The sequence below is a fragment of the Rutidosis leptorrhynchoides genome, chromosome 7 (genome assembly GCF_046630445.1).
Source record: "Rutidosis leptorrhynchoides isolate AG116_Rl617_1_P2 chromosome 7, CSIRO_AGI_Rlap_v1, whole genome shotgun sequence".
NCBI classification, from domain to species: Eukaryota; Viridiplantae; Streptophyta; class Magnoliopsida; order Asterales; family Asteraceae; genus Rutidosis; species Rutidosis leptorrhynchoides.
The window spans coordinates 216,000,218-216,022,137 of NC_092339.1; positions in this window are offsets into that span (position 1 = coordinate 216,000,218).

A 21,920-nucleotide genomic window follows, 5' to 3' on the forward strand; every position below is an offset into this window, starting at 1 on the left:
TTTTAGTTCGTTTTGCCAAGTTTCTAGGGATATATGATGTTCCCCTAATACGAGCCGTCGTTTTCCACATTGGTTTAGAAAAACCTGGTGTTTTAGAGGTTCCCGGGTCATTGTTACAACTTAAGGACTTAGGGGGTTGACGATACATATAAAGTTCATCGGGGTTGGAATTAGATTTCTCTATTTTTATGCCCTTTCCCTTATTATTTTCTTTTGCCTTTTTAAATTCAGTTGGGGTAATTTCTATAACATCATCGGAATTCTCTTCGGAATTCGATTCATTGGAGAATTGGTAATCCTCCCAATATTTTGCTTCCTTGGCGGAAACACCATTGACCATAAATAACCTTGGTCGGTTGGTTGAGGATTTTCTTTTACTTAACCGTTTTATTATTTCCCCCACCGGTTCTATTTCTTCATCCGGTTCCGATTCTTCTTCCGGTTCCGATTCTTCTTCCGGTTCTGACTCTTCTTCCAGTTCCTCTTCGGGAACTTATGAATCAGTCCACGAATCATTCCAATTTACATTTGACTCTTCATTATTATTAGGTGAGTCAATGGGACTTGTTCTAGAGGTAGACATCTATCACATAATATCAAACGCGTTAAGAGATTAATATATCACATAATATTCACATGTTAAAAATATATAGTTTCCAACAAAATTTGTTAAGCAATCATTTTTCAAGTAAAAACGGTCGAAGTCCAGACTCACTAATGCATCCTAACAAACTCGATAAGACACACTAATGCAAAATTCTGGTTCTCTAAGACCAACGCTCTGATACCAACTGAAATGTCCCATTCTTATTGATTAAAAACGTTCCATATTAATTGATTTCGTTGCAAGGTTTTGACCTCTATATGAGACGTTATTCAAAGACTGCATTCATTTTTAAAACGAACGATAACCTTTATTTCATAAATAAAGGTTTAAAAAGCTTTACGTAGATTATCAAATAATGATAATCTAAAATATCCTGTTTACACACGACCATTACATAATGGTTTACAATGCAAATATGTTACATCGAAATCAGTTTCTTGAATGCAGTTTTTACACAATATCATACAAACATGGACTCCAAATCTTGTCCTTATTTTAGTATGCAACAGCGGAAGCTCTTAGTATTCACCTGAGAATAAACATGCTTTAAACGTCAACAAAAATGTTGGTGAGTTATAGGTTTAACCTATATATATCAAATCGTAACAATAGACCACAAGATTTCATATTTCAATACACATCCCATACATAGAGATAAAAATCATTCATATGGTGAACACCTGGTAACCGACATTAACAAGATGCATATATAAGAATATCCCCATCATTCCGGGACACCCTTCGGATATGATATAAATTTCGAAGTACTAAAGCATCCGGTACTTTGGATGGAGTTTGTTAGGCCCAATAGATCTATCTTTAGGATTCACGTCAATTAGGGTGTCTGTTCCCTAATTCTTAGATTACCAGACTTAATAAAAAGGGGCATATTCGATTTCGATAATTCAACCATAGAATGTAGTTTCACGTACTTGTGTCTATTTTGTAAATCATTTATAAAACCTGCATGTATTCTCATCCCAAAAATATTAGATTTTAAAAGTGGGACTATAACTCACTTTCACAGATTTTTACTTCATCGGGAAGTAAGACTTGGCCACTGTTGATTCACGAACCTATAACAATATATACATATATATCAAAGTATGTTCAAAATATATTTACAACACTTTTAATATATTTTGATGTTTTAAGTTTATTAAGTCAGCTGTCCTCGTTAGTAACCTACAACTAGTTGTCCACGGTTAGATGTACAGAAATAAATCGATAAATATTATCTTGAATCAATCCACAACCCAGTGTATACGTATCTCAGTATTGATCACAACTCAAACTATATATATTTTGGAATCAACCTCAACCCTGTATAGCTAACTCCAACATTCACATATAGAGTGTCTATGGTTGTTCCGAAATATATATAGATGTGTCGACATGATAGGTCGAAACATTGTATACGTGTCTATGGTATCTCAAGATTACATAATATACAATACAAGTTGATTAAGTTATGGTTGGAATAGATTTGTTACCAATTTTCACGTAGCTAAAATGAGAAAAATTATCCAATCTTGTTTTACCCATAACTTCTTCATTTTAAATCCGTTTTGAGTAAATCAAATTTCTATGGTTTCATATTGAACTCTATTTTATGAATCTAAACAGAAAAAGTATAGGTTTATAGTCGTAAAAATAAGTTACAAGTCATTTTTATAAAGGTAGTCATTTCAGTCTAAAGAACGACGTCTAGATGACTATTTTAGAAAACATACTTCCACTTTGAGTTTAACCATAATTTTTGGATATAGTTTCATGTTCATAATAAAAATCATTTTCTCAGAACAACTTTTAAATCAAAGTTTATCATAGTTTTTAATTAACTAACCCAAAACAGCCCGCGGTGTTACTACGACGGCGTAAATCTGGTTTTACGGTGTTTTTCGTGTTTCCAGGTTTTAAATCATTAAGTTAGTATATCATATAGATATAGAACATGTGTTTAGTTGATTTTAAAAGTCAAGTTAGAAGGATTAACTTTTATTTGCGAACAAGTTTAGAATTAACTAAACTATGTTCTAGTGATTACAAGTTTAAACCTTCGAATAAGATAGCTTTATATGTATGAATCGAATGATGTTATGAACATCATTACTACCTTAAGTTCCTTGGATAAACCTACTGGAAAATAGAAAAATGGATCTAGCTTCAACGGATCCTTGGATGGCTCGAAGTTCTTGAAGCAGAATCATGACACGAAAACAAGTTCAAGTAAGATCATCACTTGAAATAAGATTGTTATAGTTATAGAAATTGAACCAAAGTTTGAATATGATTATTACCTTGTATTAGAATGATAACCTACTGTAAGAAACAAAGATTTGTTGAGTTTGGATGATCACCTTACAAGATTGGAAGTGAGCTAGCAAACTTGAAAGTATTCTTGATCTTATGTAACTAGAACTTGTAGAATTTATGAAGAACACTTAGAACTTGAAGATAGAACTTGAGAGAGATCAATTAGATGAATAAAATTGAAGAATGAAAGTGTTTGTAGGTGTTTTTGGTCGTTGGTGTATGGATTAGATATAAAGGATATGTAATTTTGTTTTCATGTAAATAAGTCATGAATGATTACTCATATTTTTGTAATTTTATGAGATATTTCATGCTAGTTGACAAATGATGGTTCCCACATGTGTTAGGTGACTCACATGGGCTACTAATAGCTGATCATTGGAGTGTATATACCAATAGTACATACATCTAAAAGCTGTGTATTGTACGAGTACGAATACGGGTGCATACGAGTAGAATTATTGATGAAACTGAACGAGGATGTAATTGTAAGCATTTTTGTTAAGTAGAAGTATTTTGATAAGTGTATTGAAGTCTTTAAAAAGTGTATAAATACATATTAAAACACTACATGTATATACATTTTAACTGAGTCGTTAAGTCATCGTTAGTCGTTACATGTAAGTGTTGTTTTGAAACCTTTAGGTTAACGATCTTGTTAAATGTTGTTAACCCAATGTTTATAATATCAAATGAGATTTTAAATTATTATATTATCATGATATTATCATGTATGAATATCTCTTAATATGATATATATACATTAAATGTCTTTACAACGATAATCGTTACATATATGTCTCGTTTAAAAATCATTAAGTTAGTAGTCTTGTTTTTACATATGTAGTTCATTGTTAATATACTTAATGATATGTTTACTTATCATAGTATCATGTTAACTATATATACATCCATATATATGTCATCATATAGTTTTTACAAGTTTTAACGTTCGTGAATCACCGGTCAACTTGGGTGGTCAATTGTCTATATGAAACATATTTCAATTAATCAAGTCTTAACAAGTTTGATTGCTTAACAAGTTGGAAACATTTAATCATGTAAATATCAATCTCAATTAATATATATAAACATGGAAAAGTTCGGGTCACTACATATTTGATCAACTACAAGGCTCGTCTGTTTATTCAAAGATTGACTTACGTTCTGGGTATCATCAAATGCGGGTGAAAGAAGATGATATTCCAAAGACTGCTTTCAGAACACGTTACGGTCATTACGAGTTTATGGTCATGCCGTTTGGTTTAACTAATGCACCAGCTGTGTTCATGGACCTTATGAACCGAGTGTGTGGACCATACCTTGATAAGTTGGTCATTGTTTTCATTGATGACATACTTATTTCCTCAAAGAATGACCAAGAACATGGTGAACATTTGAGAAAGGTGTTAGAAGTATTGAGGAAGGAAGAATTGTACGCTAAGTTTTCAAAGTGTGCATTTTGGTTGGAAGAAGTTCAATTCCTCGGTCACATAGTGAACAAAGAAGGTATTAAGGTGGATCCGGCAAAGATAGAAACTGTTGAAAAGTGGGAAACCCCAAAAACTCCGAAACACATACGCCAGTTTTTAGGACTAGCTGGTTACTACAGAAGGTTCATCCAAGACTTTTCCAGAATAGCAAAACCCTTGACTGCATTAACGCATAAAGAGAAGAAATTTGAATGGAATGATGAACAAGAGAAAGCGTTTCAGTTATTGAAGAAAAAGCTAACTACGGCACCTATATTGTTATTGCCTGAAGGGAATGATGATTTTGTGATTTATTGTGACGCATCAATGCAAGGTCTCGGTTGTGTATTAATGCAACGAACGAAGGTGATTGCCTATGCGTCTAGACAATTGAAGATTCACGAACAAAATTATACGACGCATGATTTGGAATTAGGCGCGATTGTTTTTGCATTAAAGACTTGGAGGCACTACTTATATGGGGTCAAAAGTATTATATATACCGACCACAAAAGTCTTCAACACATATTTAATCAGAAACAACTGAATATGAGGCAGCGTAGGTGGATTGAATTGTTGAATGATTACGACTTTGAGATTCGTTACCACCCGGGGAAGGCAAATGTGGTAGCCGATGCCTTGAGCATGAAGGACAGAGAACCCATTCGAGTAAAATCTATGAATATAATGATTCATAATAACCTTACTACTCAAATAAAGGAGGCGCAACAAGGAGTTTTAAAAGAGGAAAATTTAAAGGATGAAATACCTAAAGGATCGGAGAAGCATCTTAATATTCGGGAAGACGGAACCCGGTATAGGGCTGAAAGGATTTGGGTACCAAAATTTGGAGATATGAGAAAATTGGTACTTAGAGAAGCTCATAAAACCAGATACTCAATACATACTGGAACGGAAAAGATGTACAAGGATCTCAAGAAACATTTTTGGTGGCCGGGTATGAAAGTCGATGTTGCTAAATACGTAGGAGAATGTTTGACGTGTTCTAAGGTCAAAGCTGAGCATCAGAAACCATCAGGTCTACTTCAACCACCCGAAATCCCGGAATGGAAATGGGAAAACATTACCATGGATTTCATCACTAAATTGTCAAGGACTGCAAGTGGTTTTGATACTATTTGGGTAATAGTTGATCGTCTCACCAAATCAGCACACTTCCTGCCAATAAGAGAAGATGACAAGATGGAGAAGTTAGCACGACTGTATTTGAAGGAAGTCGTCTCCAGACATGGAATACCAATCTCTATTATCTCTGATAGGGATGGCAGATTTATTTCAAGATTCTGGCAGACATTACAGCAAGCATTAGGAACTCGTCTAGACATGAGTACTGCCTATCATCCACAAACTGATAGGCAGAGCGAAAGGACGATACAAACGCTTGAAGACATGCTACGAGCATGTGTTATTGATTTCGGAAATAGTTGGGATCGACATCTACCGTTAACAGAATTTTCCTACAACAACAGCTATCATTCAAGCATTGAGATGGCGCCGTTTGAAGCACTTTATGGTAGAAAGTGCAGGTCTCCGATTTGTTGGAGTGAAGTGGGGGATAGATAGATTACGGGTCCGGAGATTATACAAGAAACTACCGAGAATATCATCCAAATTCAACAACGGTTGAAAACCGCCCAAAGTCGACAAAAGAGCTACGCTGACATTAAAAGAAAAGATATAGAATTTGAAATTAGAGAGATGGTCATGCTTAAAGTTGCACCTTGGAAAGGCGTCGTTCGATTTGGTAAACGAGGGAAATTAAATCCAAGGTATATTGGACCATTCAAGATTATTGATCGTGTCGGACAAGTAGCTTACCGACTTGAGTTACCTCAACAACTCGCGGCTGTACATAACACTTTCCACGTTTCGAATTTGAAGAAATGTTTTGCTAAAGAAGATCTCACTATTCTGTTAGATGAAATCCAAATCAACAAAAAACTCCAATTCATCGAAGAACCCGTCGAAATAATGGATCGTGAGGTTAAAAGACTTAAGCAAAACAAGATACCAATTGTTAAGGTTCGATGGAATGCTCGTAGAGGACCCGAGTTCACCTGGGAGTGTGAAGATCAGATGAAGAAGAAATACCCGCATCTATTTCCAGAAGATTCGTCAACACCTTCAACATCTTAAAATTTCGGGACGAAATTTATTTAACGGGTAGGTACTGTAGTGACCCGAACTTTTCCATGTTTATATATATTAATTGAGATTGATATTTACATGATTAAATGTTTCCAACATGTTAAGTAATCAAACTTGTTAAGACTTGATTAATTGAAATATGTTTCATATAGACAATTGACCACCCAAGTTGACCGGTGATTCACGAACGTTAAAACTTGTAAAAACTATATGATGACATATATATGGATATATATATAGTTAACATGATACTATGATAAGTAAACATATCATTAAGTATATTAACAATGAACTACATATGTAAAAACAAGACTACTAACTTAATGATTTTTAAACGAGACATATATGTAACGATTATCGTTGTAAAGACATTTAATGTATATATATATCATATTAAGAGATATTCATACATGATAATATCATGATAATATAATAATTTAAAATCTCATTTAATATTATAAACATTGGGTTAACAACATTTAACAAGATCGTTAACCTAAAGGTTTCAAAACAACACTTACATGTAACGACTAACGATGACTTAACGACTCAGTTAAAATGTATATACATGTAGTGTTTTAATATATATTTATACACTTTTGAAAGACTTCAATACACTTATCAAAATACTTCTACTTAACAAAAATGCTTACAATTACATCCTCGTTCAGTTTCATCAACAATTCTTCTCGTATGCACCAGTATTCGTACTCGTACAATACACAGCTTTTAGATGCATGTACTATTGGTATATACACTCCAATGATCAGCTCTTAGCAGCCCATGTGAGTCACCTAACACATGTGGGAACCATCATTTGGCAACTAGCATGAAATATCTCATAAAATTACAAAAATATGAGTAATCATTCATGACTTTTTACATGAAAACAAAATTACATATCCTTTATATCTAATCCATACACCAACGACCAAAAACACATACAAACACTTTCATTCTTCAATGTTCTTCATCTAATTGATCTCTCTCAAGTTACATCTTCAAGTTCTAAGTGTTCTTCATAAATTCTACAAGTTCTAGTTACATAAAATCAAGAATACTTTCAAGTTTGCTAGTTCACTTCCAATCTTGTAAGGTGATCATCCAACCTCAAGAAATCTTTGTTTCTTACAGTAGGTTATCATTCTAATACAAGGTAATAATAATATTCAAACTTTGGTTCAATTTCTATAACTATAACAATCTTATTTCAAGTGATGATCTTACTTGAACTTGTTTTCGTGTCATGATTCTGCTTCAAGAACTTCGAGCCATCCAAGGATCCGTTGAAGCTAGATCCATTTTTTCTATTTTCCAGTAGGTTTATCCAAGGAACTTAAGGTATTAATGATGTTCATAACATCATTCGATTCATACATATAAAGCTATCTTATTCGAAGGTTTAAACTCGTAATCACTAGAACATAGTTTAGTTAATTCTAAACTTGTTCGCAAACAAAAGTTAATCCTTCTAACTTGACTTTTAAAATCAACTAAACACATGTTATATATCTATATGATATGCTAACTTAATGATTTAAAACCTGGAAACACGAAAAACACCGTAAAACCGGATTTACGCCGTCGTAGTAACACCGCGGGCTGTTTTGGGTTAGTTATTTAAAAACTATGATAAACTTTGATTTAAAAGTTGTTATTCTGAGAAATTTATTTTTATTATGAACATGAAACTATATCCAAAAATTATGGTTAAACTCAAAGTGGAAGTATGTTTTCTAAAATGGTCATCTAGACGTCGTTCTTTCGACTTAAATGACTATCTTTACAAAAACTACTTGTAACTTATTTTTCTGACAACAAACCTATACGTTTTCTGTTTAGATTCATAAAATAGAGTTCAATATGAAACCATAGCAATTTGATTCACTCAAAACGGATTTAAAATGAAGAAGTTATGGGTAAAACAAGATTGGATAATTTTTCTCATTTTAGCTACGTGAAAATTGGTAACAAAACTATTCCAACTATAACTTAATCAACTTGTATTGTATATTATGTAATCTTGAGATACCATAGACACGTATACAATGTTTCGACCTATCATGTCGACATATCTATATATATTTCGGAACAACCATAGACACTCTATATGTGAATGTTGGAGTTAGCTATACAGGGTTGAGGTTGATTCCAAAATATATATAGTTTGAGTTGTGATCAATACTGAGATACATATACACTGGGTCGTGGATTGATTCAAGATAATATTTATCGATTTATTTCTGTACATCTAACTGTGGACAACTAGTTGTAGGTTACTAACGAGGACAGCTGACTTAATAAACTTAAAATATCAAAATATATTAAAAGTGTTGTAAATATATTTTGAACATACTTTGATATATATGTATATATTGTTATAGGTTCGTGAATCAATCAGTGGCCAAGTCTTACTTCCCGACGAAGTAAAAATCTGTGAAAGTGAGTTATAGTCCTACTTTTAAAATCTAATATTTTTGGGATGAGAATACATGCAGGTTTTATAAATGATTTAAAAAATAGACACAAGTATGTGAAACTACATTCTATGGTTGAATTATCGAAATCGAATATGCCCCTTTATATTAAGTCTGGTAATCTAAGAATTAGGGAACAGACACCCTAATTGACGCGAATCCTAAAGATAGATCTATTGGACCTAACAAACCCCATCCAAAGTACCGGATGCTTTAGTACTTCGAAATTTATATCATATCCGAAGGGTGTCCCGGAATGATGGGGATATTCTTATATATGTATCTTGTTAATGTCAGTTACCAGGTGTTCACCATTTGAATGATTTTTATCTCTATGTATGGGATGTGTATTGAAATATGAAATTTTGTGGTCTATTATTATGATTTGATATATATAGGTTAAACCTATAACTCACCAAGATGCATATATAAATAAGGACGAGATTTGGAGTCCATGCTTGTATGATATTGTGTAAAAACTGCATTCAAGAAACTTATTTTGTTGTAACATATTTGTATTGTAAACCATTATGTAATGGTCGTGTGTAAACAGGATATTTTAGATTATCATTATTTGATAATCTACGTAAAGCTTTTTAAACCTTTATTGATGAAATAAAGGTTATGATTTGTTTTAAAATGAATGCAGTCTTTGAAAAACGTCTCATATAGAGGTCAAAACCTCGCAACGAAATCAATTAATATGGAACGTTTTTAATCAATAAGAACGGGACATTTCATCCAGGTGGTTGGTTAGCAGTACATGAGCTGCCATAGTTGATTCCCTAAGTTGATGAGAACGGAGAGCAGAGAATTGGGGTTTCAGCTCGGGGATAACACAACCCTGTACATCAATAAAATTTTATGAGTTATTTCAAACAGCTCACATCAATAAATTACAAGCATATATATGCAGAGGGTCTTATCATTCATACCTGAATAAGAGTTGCAAATTCTTTATCTTTAGTGGCGGGGTTTGCAATGATGGCTTGCAAAGCCCTCACATGAGCAGGAAGAGTTGGCTCTTGAACATTGGAGGAGGTGACAGCAGGATTAGTGATATTAGGAAGAGGAGAATCATAAGCAGAGTTGCCTTCAGGCCTATCTTCATGAAATTCAGATTCATCGAAGGGGGCAAAGTTTGGGTCAGGCATTTTCAGGCCCTTCTCTCTTTCACTTTCAAGATTCCTCTCCGGCCTCCGGTCACCGCCCTCCGTAGCCTTCCCTTGGCTATCATCCGACTCTGCTAAATTACTAACAAAAACAAATTAGTATTATGAACAAACATAACAGTTATAAGCAAAAATATGTGCATTTTCAAAACAGAGCAGAATGGACATACTTCTCGTACGTTTTTGCTTTTTGCTCTCCTCAGTACTCTTCACCCTTTTAGAGCCTATGCTCTTCTTTCTTGTCTTTTGGGTTGGAGGAGGAGTAGGGTTGGTTTCACCCGTGATGTCAATTGATGCCGATGTTTGCTAATCGGAGGTGGTGGTGTCATCCGTTGTCCGCTCAGTGTCTGTATGATCAGACCCGGATTCGCTGTCTGAGCTGATCATAGCAATTTCTTTCCCCTTTTTAGCATCAGCAGCAGCTTTAGCTTCAGCTGTAACTCTCTCCGCCTCAAGCTCTTCAACAGTTTTGTCACGAGCAGTGACCTCCACATCATCATCAAGATCAGGGGATAAAAGAGCAGAGCGGACCTGCATCACGGAGTTGCCTGAAAGATTACACATTAATAGCAATATAAGTACACATGACAAACAGTGGACAAAAATCTATATATATAATAGGATGATCATATCACATCCTACCCTGTTTTTTCTCACGAAGTACTGGCACAGAATTGCTTGGCCATTCTTGGCTCACTTTGCACAGCACAAGGATTCCCTCATACCTTTCGTATGATCTGGGTGGAATACGAAGTCCTTTCAAGCTATTTACTATCCGCTGTTCTACGGGAGAAATTTTAACACCCTTTCCTATGCCAGCATCAATAGCACCCCACTCCCAGACAACGGAGTATTCTTCCGGAATAACAGTTTCATCAACAAAGAAAAATGGACTTTTCCAGTCCTTCAAGTTTGAAACTCTATTTAGACCAACAAAATGATTATTTTTCTTACTATCAATAGTAAGCCAGCAATCGCTAATTGTGCGGATTCTAAACAAAGAGATAAAAACATTAATGCGAGGCTTTATATTAATAGCATTGCAGTACATTTCAAAAAGGATGATTTTTTGAAGACCATGGGGATGTATCTGACTAAGACAGGCCCCGTTATATCTAAGAAGGCGAAGAAGAAAGTTAGTAAGAGGAACACGGAGGTTGCCGTGGGTAATTTGTAAAGCGTATAAAGTAATTTTTCCCTCAGGAGGATTGTCAGCAGTTTGTCCGATAGTGGGAAGAACAGGGTTGTATTGATTGAGATGGCAAAAGGAAATCTTTAATCCATCTAAGTATTCACTAGTCAATGATGAAGCTATCGTGCTAACTTCTGGAATGTTAGCAGTATTTGATGAAGAAGGCTTGGCGTGTTCTTGGCCAGTACTCCATGAAGAAGCCATGATAATACAGTAACAGATACTAAAAACAACAAGAAAATAGCAGTAAGATGAAGTGTACTGACCTTGGAAGACGGTGAACTTTAAAAAGTTGAAGATTGAAGAAGGCAATGAAGATTTGGGATAAATATGCTTTTTGGATCTTGGCAAAGGTAAAAAAGTGATGGTAACAGGTTATGACGGTTTTTATAAGGGTTCATCGGTGCAATTTTTATGGTCATGATTGAGACACGTGTATGGGTGAGTTTAAACGAAGGGTGCAAGATAAAACTTTTTACAGCTGGAAGCGCGTGGATGATCTTAGCCGTAAAAAATTAATCATAATAGTGTCAGTAAAATTCGTCTGCATTTAATGCCTAAAATGTTTTCCCCGATGCAAGTGGGCAATGAACAGGCTGGTTTGGCATGCGTTATCAAAAGTTTAACAACTTAATCATTTTTCAAATGCTTAAGTCCTTAAACTAGGGGGACTTAATGGTGTATCCTATCGTATACACACATAAAAGGCATAATGGTTGCATAAAAGTAGCATCAGGAAGGCTGGAAACAACAGTTTTGTGGAGATTGTCCGTTCAGCGTTCTCCACTGTACAGGCTGCTCCGTCATGCGTAAGCCCTGAAGGCCGCCTAGCGCATAAGCCCTGGCCGGAGAGCGCCGCATTTAGCATAAATTTTGGAGCACATGTAACAGAACGTATCATCATTCGACACGTGTCCCCAAACAAATCTGGTAGATCTGACACTATAAATAGACCCCTTGGGTCGTCATTTTACACAAGTTCAGATATTCTGACAACTTTGAGAGCTGAGACTTCACTTCTCTTTCTCTCTGTACCTTCTCTCACTAGAAGTCATCCGGCTAGCACTCTTACGCTCTTCGGACTACAGATTGATTAAGCCACCCCACAAGTTTCTACACTTGTGTACCGGGTCTGTGGGGATTATTTCCCGAGGGTAAAAATCAATCGGCAACACTCCGCCCTCCTAAAAGCTAGATCACTTCTAGTATCTTGTTGACATACTAAGCCTTACCTCATAAGGAAATAGCTGTTAACAGCGGACAAACTCACAGATTCTGTGAGATAGTGCCTGACAGTTAAAGACACGCTCTACAAATGCAGGAATGCCAGTTATCATTCGTTTTTCGTTCTCCTCTTTGGTTTTAAGCTGTTCCTTCAATATGTTATTTTCCTCAACTAATTTTTCTTTCTCCTTCACTAGTTCATCAATTTTGCTCAGATGTCGTGTTTCTCTGAAAGATAGTACTTTAACTTGCTCCTTATATTCCGCTCTCTGACTGTTGCAATTTTCATAATGCCTCTTCATTGTCTCGTATTCCCTCTTCATCTCTGTGGCTATTCGTTCAGCCTTGATTACTTTCTCCTTTTCAGCAGATAGCTCCTTATTTGTAGTGACTTCACTGTTCTGCAAATCAGATAGGCGTTGAAGGTCATTCAAACCAGAAGCAATGTTCAGAATAATGCTGTGTGCCTTAACTTTCTTGGCATCTACATCAGATAAGTTGCTAAAAAAATTGCGCTAGTGAAGGGCACACCATGGCATTCATAAAAGTCATGAAATCTTCATACGAATGTGGTGGTCCTTTTAAAAGAGAAGAGAGCATGTTTGTGTCAAGATTGGGAAGCGTAATTTGTTGTTGAGAAGAACTAGGGCCAGCTCCCTGTTGAGCAGATGACGAAGGAATTTGACCAGTTCTTCTCCTCTTGGCGGAAGGCGGAAGAGTTGCTAAGATAGTGTCTTGATGTGATGCACTAGCTGTTGGAGATAAAGGAAAATTGTTACTTATAAAAGAGTTCCAATATGCTTCACAACATTTCAAAGGTGGCATAAAATATAAGGAAGGGTTTGGATTATAAAATCCACCAGTACTGGGTATGTAAGAAAACAAGTACATGTTTTGGTATGGAATTTTGCATAATTCAGTGTTGTCATTTTCATTACCCGAGGTACGACGTTCTCTAGAGGCAATCCGATTCATACCTATGTCTTCTTCTACTTCTTCTTCTTCATCTTCCTCCTCCCTCACTTCATCTGTTTTGGGGGTATCATCAATAATTTTCTCAGTGCTAAAACTAAGCTGTGAATAACATGATGATCGCATAGCGGTAAGCGGAGTAATTTCTGCAAAAAATTAAAGTGTCACAGTGATTAAATGGATAGATACAGAAGAACATTTTATTTAAGCATATATAGCAAAAGTAAATGCTTACTCTTTTTCCCAGCAAGAATACAAGCATAATGTCATAACCCGTCCTTAACCATAAGAACGTGTTAGATAACGTATGATTTCATTGCGAGGTATTGACCTCTATATGCGACATTTTTTTAAAGAAAAACTGCATATATTATACATTACAAACCATGATCCTTATTTTTGATACAAGCTTTGGACAAAATAAAGATGATTATCGTTTAGCGATAATCTTCGACTTACAAACTTTACAAATGATAATAACAACCCGATTTCTAGCATATTTTACAACACAAGTTCTTGGATATGCAGTCTTATTTTTGACACAAATATGCGTACGCAAGATCCTGCTTAGATTCAACATGATGCAGCGGAAGCTTCTAATTATCACCTGAGAATAGACATGTTTAAAACGTCAACATAAAGTTGGTGAGATATAGGTTTAATGCCGGCAGCAATATATATATATAGACCACAAGATTTCGTATATAAACAGTTTAATAAAAATATTCTAAGTGGTTGAGCACTTGGTAACCATACTTAACATTTAATCACGTCGCATATTCCCTTTAATATGAAATCTTACTACACCGTACCAAGTGTAGTCACAAAACGAAGTACTGTGCAACCGTTGAATACTGGTCGTCCAGTCCGGTTGGGGTTGTCAGGCCCGATAGATCTATCAACAGGATTCGCGTTTACAATACCGCTGTAAATATTAGTTACCAAGCTACAGGGAAGTATGCCAGTGGTACAACTCAACGTAGAATATATTTTTCAGTTACTTGTGTCCATAACGTAAAACATAAAATACATGTATTCTCATCCCGAAATATTTAGAGTTTAAAAGTGGGACTATATACTCACTGTTATCTTGAAGATATATATAATTTGACTTGGTCTCCGGTTGATATCACGAACCTATCCATATATAATATATCAATACCTTTTCTTTTTAAACAAACGTCACATATATATACTTGTTATACTTTTAATACTTTGAATAATTCCTTAGTCCGTAGTTAGCAGTTCGTTGTTAGTAATTCAATTTTAATGGTTCATTTTTAGATGTTTAATATACCCGCAATGAAATAAATAAAACCCCCTAACGAAATAAATAAAACCCCATCGTATATGTATTGGTCGAGATTAATCTTGACCCACGGTACCGGTGTTGTCAAATGACGTGTTGCGTACATAAAGTACCGGTGTTGTCAAATGACGTGTTGCGTACAAACATGGGATCTTATGATTAATCTTCTCGTGTTGTTTGCGGGTGATCCTGAACCATATAAAATTGAATTATAAGTACATATATATAAAATATCATGTTATCTTAGAAATATGTGATTTTATTTAATTTTTCCCAATTAATCCCGAAGTTAAACAAGTCTTAGATATCCGATCTCGTTTTGGTCATAGTTTCTTCGTTACAACTCCGTTTTCGTTGATTCAACTTGTCACTTCCTTGGATCGAGTCCCTCTTTAAGACAATGAACTGTAAATACCTTAGTTTGTATTCGAAATCACAGGTCATAGGTCAAACTTTAGTGAAACTTATGAAGTTAATCATTTTCCATCATGTAAACAACCTTAAATGATTATTTTTCTAAAAATACTTATACTTTGAGTTAAATCATGAAATTTTTATGTGTTATCATATTCATAGTAAAAATCATTTTTCCAGAAAATAAACCTCCAATTCAAAGTTTAAGATGGTTTTTAATTATCCAACCCAAAACAGCCCCCGGTTGCACTCCGACGTCGTAAATTCAGTTTTTAAGGTGTTCTTTGAAAAACCAAGTTATACCTTGTTAAATTAGCATATATTTATGATATATTACAGGTCTTGAAGTATTTTAAAAGTTAAGTTAGAAGGATCTATTTAGTTTGCAAACAAGTTTGAAAACATTCAAACTATGTTCTTGTTGTTAAAATTTTATACCACAAAATAAGATAGCTATATATATATATGAATCGAATAAGGTTATGAACATAGATTCTACCTCAAGTTCCTTGGACAAGGTTGCTGTAAAAGAGGAGTAAAAAGCTAGAACCAAAAGGGTGATGGAATTGGATGAAAGATTGGAAGTAAGTTTGTGTTCTTGGAAGGATTTCTTGAAGTGTTTTTGTATGGTTTTCTTATGGTGATTAAGTAAGGTTTTTGAAGCTAAATGATGGGGAAAATGCTTGGAGATGATCAAGTATGAAGTTAAGAGTATTTTGAGAGAGAAATGGAAGTGTAAGTATGAGAAAATGGGGTGAAGAAATGGTGTGCATGCATAAAAACGTTTTTAGGTTATAAAGGAAAAAAAAGATACCTAACTTTGTTTTCTTGCTAAATAATTCATGCTACTTGACAAATGGTTGGTTCCACATGTTTCTTAATCATTTAAGGCTGCTAAGGAGCAGATTTTTATTGGTATATACCAATAGTAAATACATCTAGAAGCTGCGTATGATACGGGTACATATACTCTAGGTATACGTATAGAAATCTTTGAGGAAACGGAACGAGGATTCAAATATAGCTATCTTTTGTAAATATACTTATATTGTTTTATGTATGTAAGCCCTTTAAAAGTGATAAAATACATATCTATACGATGCATGTATAAGTAATATAGGTTATAAGTATTTACGTCGAAAAACATTACGTATAGTTTTCGTTTTGAAAACTTAAGTTAGTAGTTTTAAAATATACTTATAACTTATTGTTATTAATACAAAATGAGATATTAAAACATTCTTAGATCATGTTAAATATGTATATATACATATATATACACAAACGTATAATTATCATATGTTATATAGTTCGTGATATCATCTGTCAAACTAGACGGTCAAACGTTGTGTAAACTCTTTTCGGAAATATAAATCTCGACAATTTGGATTGCTTATCATGTTGGTAAGGTTTAATTTATGTAAATATTAATCTTATAAGTATAGAACGATCGAAAAAGTGCGGGTCGTTACATTACCTCCCCGTTAAATAAATTTCGTCCCGAAATTTTAAAATTGTACCTATTTTGCGTCATCGAGAAACAAGTGTGGATACTTTTGTTTCATCTGATCCTCTCGTTCCCAAGTAAACTCAGGACCTCTTCGAGCATTCCAACGAACCTTAACGATCGGTATGTTGCTCTGCTTGAGCTGTTTAACTTCACGGTCCATGATTTCGATTGGTTCTTCGATGAATTGTAGTTTCTCATCGACATGGATTTCTTCAAGAGGAATGGTGAGATCTTCCTTTGCAAGACACTTCTTAAGGTTCGAGACGTGAAAGGTATTATGTACTCCGGCGAGTTGTTGCGGTAACTCGAGTCGATAAGCTACCGGTCCAATGCGTTCAATAATCTTGAACGGGCCTACGTACCTTGGGTTCAGTTTACCCCTTTTGCCGAAACGTATTACACCTTTCCATGGTGACACTTTTAACATAACCATGTCACCGATCTGAAACTCTAATGGTTTCCTTCGAACATCGGCGTAGCTCTTTTGGCGACTACGGGCTGTTTTCAATCTCTCCTTGATTTGTACAATCTTCTCAGTCGTTTCGTGTATGATCTCGGGACCCGTTAATTGTCGATCTCCTACTTCATTCCAACAGATAGGAGATCTACACTTCCTTCCATACAATGCTTCGAATGGCGCAGCTCCAATGCTCGCATGATAACTATTATTATACGAGAATTCTGCTAACGGTAGATATTTATCCCATCCGTTTCCAAAATCGATCACACATGCCCTGAGCATGTCTTCAAGAGTCTGAATTGTTCTTTCACTCTGCCCGTCGGTTTGCGGATGATATGCGGTACTCATATCCAAACGAGTTCCTAGTGCCTCCTGTAGTGATTGCCAGAACTTTGAGGTAAATCTACTATCACGATCAGATATAATGGAAATAGGTATTCCATGCCTTGAAACTATTTCCTTTATATATAATCGTAATAATTTCTCCATTCTATCCGTTTCCTTTATAGATAAGAAATGTGCAGATTTGGTAAGACGTTCAACAATTACCCAAATAGTGTCGTATCCCCAGGCAGTCTTTGGTAACTTCGTGATGAAATCCATGGTAATACCGTCCTATTTCCATTCTGGGATTTCTGGTTGTTGAAGTAATCCTGACGGCTTTTGGTGTTCTGCTTTGACTTTGGAACAAGTTAAACACTCCCCAACATATGTTGCAACGTCTGTCTTTAAATTAGGCCACCAATAATGCGTCTTAAGATCTTGATACATCTTTCCAACTCCAGGATGTATCAAGTATCTTGTCTTATGTGCCTCATTCAATATCAACTTCCTTAATCCACCCAACTTCGGTACCCAAATACGGTTTGCAAAATATCGAATTCCGTCTTCCCGTATAACGAGTTGCTTCACATACTTCTTCATTATTTCATTTCTTATGTTTTCTTTAGTAAGTGCTTCTCGTTGAACTTCTTTGATTTGTGAGTTGAGATTCATGCGAATTTTTATGTTCATCGCTCGTACTCGAATTGGTTCTCGTTCCTTTCTGCTTAGAGCATCGGCTACCACGTTCGACTTCCCGGGATGATAACGAATTTCACAATCATAGTCGTTTATCAGCTCGACCCACCTACGTTGCCTCATGTTCAGCTATTTTTGATCGAAAATATGTTGAAGGCTTTTATGATCAGTAAACACAGTGCATTTAACCCCATACAAGTAGTGTCTCCATATCTTCAATGCAAACACGACTGCTCCCAGTTCTAGATCATGCGTCGTATAATTCCGCTCGTGAATCTTTAATTGTCGGGATGCGTATGCAATAACTTTCTTCCGTTGCATAAGAACGCAACCAAAACCTTGTCGCGAAGCGTCACAATATATTTCAAAATCATCGTTCCCTTCTGGTAACGATAAAATAGGCGCCGTAGTCAACTTCTTTTTCAGTAATTGAAATGCACTCTCCTGCTCAGAAGTCCATTCATATTTCTTCCCTTTTTGCGTTAATGCTGTCAACGGCTTAGCTATTCGGGAAAAATCTTGAATAAACCTTCTATAATAACCGGCTAAACCCAAAAATTGGCGTATCTGCATTGGTGTTTTAGGAGTCTCCCATTTTTCAATGGCTTCAATTTTTGCTGGATCAACCTGAATTCCTTTGCTACTAACAACGTGGCCAAGAAATTGCACTTCTTTCAACCAGAAAGCACACTTAGAAAATTTAGCGTATAGCTGTTCTTTTCTCAACAACTCTAATATCAACCTTAAATGCTGCTCATGCTCTTGCTCACTCTTGGAATAGATAAGAATGTCATCAATGAAAACGATAACAAACTTATCTAAATACGGACTACAAACTCGATTCATGAGGTCCATGAATACAGCTGGCGCATTCGTCAATCCAAACGGCATGACCAAAAATTCGTAATGACCGTAGCGTGTCCGAAAAGCAGTTTTCGGTATATCTTCTTCTTTGACACGTAATTGATGATAGCCCGATCTTAGGTCAATTTTTGAGTACACACATGATCCTTGGAGTTGATCAAATAAGTCGTCAATTCTCGGTAGTGGATACCGATTCTTGATAGTTAACTTATTTAATTCACGATAATCTATACACATTCGGAAAGATCCGTCTTTCTTCTTGACGAATAAAATTGGAGCTCCCCACGGTGAAGTACTTGGTCGTATGAATCCACGATCCAGTAATTCTTTTAACTGAATCTGAAGTTCTTTTAACTCGGACGGTGCAAGTCTATATGGAGCACGGGCAACCGGTGCAGCTCCTGGTACAAGATCTATTTGAAATTCTACAGATCTAAATGGAGGTAATCCCGGCAACTCTTCCGGAAATACTTCAGGAAAATCTCTTGCCACAGGTACGTCGTTGATGCACTTCTCTTTTTCTTTCTTTTCGACTTTATTAACATGTGCTAAGATAGCATAGCACCCTTTCTTCAAGCACTTTTGAGCTTTCAAATAACTAATGAGTTTTAGCTTTGATTTACCCTTATCTCCATAAATCATTACTGGCGTTTTATCCTTACGAGGAATGCGAATTGCCTTCTTGGCGCACACAACTTCAGCTCCTATTTTGGACATCCAGTCCATGCCTATTATTACATCAAAACTTCCTAATTCTACGGGTATCAAATCAATCTTAAATGTTTCTCCGGCTAAATTTATTTTACAATCACGGCAAATTTTATCGGCTTTAATTAGTTTACCATTAGCTAACTCAATCATGTACTTAGCATCTAGAGGTAATGATGAACAATTCAATTTAGCGTGAAAGTCTCTACACACGTAACTTCTATCAGCACCAGTATCAAATATAATAGATGCGGATAAGTTATTAATGGTAAACGTACCCGTAACAAGCTCCGGGTCTTCACATGCCTCTCTAGCATTAATAACAAATGCTCTCCCACGTGCAGGTCCGATATTCTTCTCTGGATTCGGGCACTGGCTCTTATAGTGACCTTGTTTTCCACACCCAAAACAAGTAATGGTAGCCAAAGCAGTTCTATTTGCATTGGTGGCAGGAGTCTTGGTACCATTTGTATTTGTAACGAGAGCCCTACAATCTTCAGCAAGATGACCCTTTCGATTACATTTGTTGCATACCACATTACAGTAACCAGAGTGATGTTTGTGGCATCGGTTGCATAAAGGATTTTGTCCTTTATAACCAAAGCTTAAACCACTACCCGCACCTTGCGTGTTTTCTTGTTTCTTAAAAGATTGTTGTTGGTTACCTCGATCATAATTTCCATTCCACTTTCTTTTGTTACCTGATACCTTCACATCAGTATTGGATACTTTCTTATCCATGATGACCTGATCCATTAGCTCGTTTGCCATAGTTATAGCTTCATGAATTGTCTTAGGTTTCGATGCTGTAACATTTGCCTTGACCTTTTTGGGCAAACCATCTTTGTACATTTCAATCTTCCGTTCTTCGGTTGGAACCAATTCAGGACATAGCAAAACTAATTCCATGAATCGCTGATTGTAGTTGGTGATTTCAGTACCAACAACCTTCAGGCTTCGTAATTCATCTTCCAACTTCCTAACCTCGTTCCTTGGACAATACTCGTTGATTAACATTGTTTTGAATTCTTCCTAAGGAGTATCATAAGCTACATCTCCTCCTACAGCCTTCACATAATTTTTCCACCACGTGAGTGCACTATCTTGTAAAGTGCACGATGCATACTTGGTCATGTCCTTTTCAATACAACCACTTATTTTAAACACAGTCTCCATCTTTTCTATCCACCGGGTTAAACCGATCGGTCCTTCTGTTCCACTGAATGATGAGGGCTTGCAAGCTTGAAAAGTTTTGTAAGTGCACCCCACACGAGGATTTGGGTTAACTGCAGCACCTCTTGCAGCCTCGACCCATAACATTCTGTCGTTCACTCGCTGATTGATGAGTTCCTGGATTTCTTGTTCCATCATTCGGTTCAATCGCGCCATATTCTTCTATAAGAATGAAAAGAAAATAATTATTCACATGGAATATTATAGATGTAGTGTATATTTACAGTACATTATAGCTTATTAATAATATGAACCAGGTATTATTATAAAAGCCTTTTCTTCTTATTAGCGTTTTATAATTATATCTAGGGTAGTACCTACCCGTTAATGTCCATACTTAATAGCTTAGTACAGAATCAATTACTACCATCTAAGTAATACTTAACCATGGAAAATTATTGCATTTCACACTTCACTATTTTACATATGCTTATCTTACATCGAACATTAAGCAAACCACACTAATAATATTATACAAAACATTATATGATCCCATGGTTTAATACGGCAGCGCATTGTTTGGTCTATTTTCTAGGACGTTTAGGTTCAAAGAATCGCTTAACGCTTATCCTGGCTGTCTGCCTATATTTTGGCTGTGGGGCTGAAGAACTGGATGCCGGGATAGAACGAATAGGAATAGCGGGAATAGGGGTGGTAGTGTCTAGTGGAGTTGGTGCCATATCATCCTTACTAAACTCGGGATTTGAATTTTCTAATTCATTAGCCTTTCGTTTCTTTCCTAGTTCGAACTCGTCTTTTGTAATTTCCTGTATTTCTTCCTCGGGTTCACTTTCCTCCTCG